Below are 2,843 nucleotides of genomic sequence, written 5' to 3'. Positions count from 1 at the left end.
CGAAGGGAGCTAATATAAAGAAAAAAATACTGGGGAAATAGTGCTATATCCTCTCCTTCAACCCTTCTGACGGCTCAATGCCTCTCGCGACCTAATGACAGTGCTATGCACGCAGATGTCACTGTGCATAATATATGCGTCTGCGGGCATCCGCCTTCGTAAATAAGATAGCCTGGGGCGCAATATTGTGAGCTCGTTTGGTCAATAAATTCATACAGTCTGTAGAAATCAGTCAATGACTGCAAACAATGACTGCATTACTTACTTGCCAATACGCATTAGCCTCCATCCCCCTCTCAACAACAACAAAAACTTCTCGCTACAAGATTTTCAGGCTTTTGTCTCGGTGGGCGCTGTAGGCAGCAGGCGATCTTTATGGCGTTCCAGTGTAGCCAAATGCCGTCCTTGAACAAGCGCCAAGAAAAATCGTCGGCGCAGGAGCTAGATATATGCCTGCGGCACCCACGATCTCCATGACGTTTGCTCGTTAAGGGATTCTTTTACCTGGCCCCAACGGTGAGCCCGACCCCTTATGCAAATATGGACAAATTAGTTGGTAGTCAGCGCCTGTTTTACAACGTCTACATGTCTGGACTTCGCTCCCAGTCTGCTTCCACGAGGGCAAGTTTTATGCCCAGCAGCAAGTTTTTCCGTAGTCAGATATCTGGCGGCTCGCAACGACCCACTATAACTCACTAAGAGTTTGCACTGAAGTTTTGCGACATGATAGTGAGACACAAAGTTCAAATGAAGGCGTGCGGCCGCGCGTGGAAGGTGTGCACTGCAGGCGTCTTGTTGTTTTTCAGCGTCGGATGTAAGGAGCTCGGGAATGCTGCACTCGGAAAGTACAGTTTTAGCAGAACATCATGATCCCTGGCCCATGTGGGGTATGCCCCAGTGTGCGTACTAGAGTAGTCCACATATGGCACAGATGAGCCAAGGCTTGCGAAATAAGCAAAATGAAGAAGCATTATCTACGAATACCTTACAATAAATAACCAAACAAATAAACATCACAAAGACTTTTAAGAATTTTTTGCGCTTAAAAGTCTTGATCATGGAGTACCGTGCCGACATGGTGTCAATCAATCAATCAATCAATCAATCAATCAATCAATCAATCAATCAATCAATCAATCAATCAATCAATCAATCAATCAATCAATCAATCAATCAATCAATCAATCAATCAACACTTTAATCCGCCGAAAATGTGAGGAGTAACCATACAGGGGTGCTACGTATTCCAACGCCAATCTACAATTCCAGTCAGTCAATGATCAAATAAACAAATAAATCTGTTTCAACCAAGCAATGATTCCAGCTAATAACCTGCGCTGACACTTACATTCGAGGCTGCTGTGTGTAGCGGTCCTCCAAATTTTTATTATTTCATCCCATCACGTTCTGTGGCCTCGTATTCCCTTCTCCCTTCTTCTGGTTATGGGCTCACAGACTTCAAGTACGATTGCATAGATTTTAATTACCTTGTAGCTCTTCATGGTAGTTTCATGGCACACAAACCGCCTCGCTGCCTAGACACGCTGCGAACCCCTTATACCATCGTTTCATTGGGATCAATAGAGGCAGGAACATGCCTTCTGGCCAACTAGCACGGGAGATAGAGGAGGAAAGAACGTTTAATAGAGCCGATATAAAGAAGAAAAGTTGGTAGCGCCTTGTTTCAGAAGGCCGCGTCCTACCGCTTGGGCTCGGGCCCGGTTCATCAGACATTCCAGGTCCTCAAGTCGCGAGATGGTCGGTCCACTCTTCCATTGATCCGGGGAAGACGGCAACAGAGGGTGCGGGTGCTGGGGGCATTCCCGTATGAGGTGATAAAAATATCCGGGACGTCGCACGTAGAGCAGTTGTAAGGTTATGTTGAAATGGGTACGTGGTGGAGGAGGGATGTGATGGAGCAGGGATGAGTTTGGAATCGTCGCCATACACGCGCATCTCGGTGGCTGAGTGACGAGTTATATAGACTGCGATTTAGACCGCAAACTGTACTGGCGGGAATGGCAGAGAATTTCAGTACAACGGAGTGGGATAAGAGGGGGGGGGGGGAGGGGGAAGGGGGGGGGGGGGGGGCGAGTCTTCATCCCGCCATGTGAACGCCCAAAGTGTGCATTAGAAGCAAAGAGAGAGAGAGAGAGAGAGAGAGAAAGGGGGAAACCTTACCAAATGCGGCCTGTTTTGACATGAAGCTTCACGTTATATCGCGACAAGCGCGTAAACTCGGAGTGACAACCGTTGACTCTAGAGTGGGGCTACTTCATCATGGACCAATAAACGAAGAAACTAACCCGATAAGTGTTTCCTCCCAATTTTTTTTACTGCTTTGCAATCTTTGTGACTTTTAAGCTGTCCACAGGAAACTGTTGAATTTCCAGATTTTTTTGGTACAGCTTGGGAAGAGGAAATGTGCCTGCTATTCTTTCCTCAAAAAACTTTTTTACTGTCCGAGCAACTCGCCACTTCGACTAAGACCTGAAGTATTCAGGTTGTTCAACTTTCAGTATTCTGCTCATTTTTTATGTGAAGAAATGTTTAATGAGAGCACTGGAAAAAAGAACAGAGATAAATAAGAAAGCATCGTCTTGTTAAATCGCCGAGATTCGCAAACGAAGCTCTCGCGCGCAGCCCTGATTAAAAGGTGACACACGAACAATGGAGCCACTCGCACGAACGTGACCAGAGACGAGTCTGCGTTTTGCGGGAGAGGCCGGGAAAGGAAGCCTGCGCTCTCGCCCTCTGCCGTTTCCTTCTTGCGGCATGCGTAATGCGCTCGACTCGACTCTCGTCACGTTCACGCAAACTGGGCTGGTGGTGAGGCCGCAAGA

Source organism: Haemaphysalis longicornis, unplaced genomic scaffold (genome assembly GCF_048455015.1).
Source record: "Haemaphysalis longicornis isolate Haplotype H1 unplaced genomic scaffold, Haemaphysalis longicornis Haplotype H1 scaffold_1, whole genome shotgun sequence".
NCBI classification, from domain to species: Eukaryota; Metazoa; Arthropoda; class Arachnida; order Ixodida; family Ixodidae; genus Haemaphysalis; species Haemaphysalis longicornis.
Note: the sequence above shows the minus strand (reverse complement) of the source record.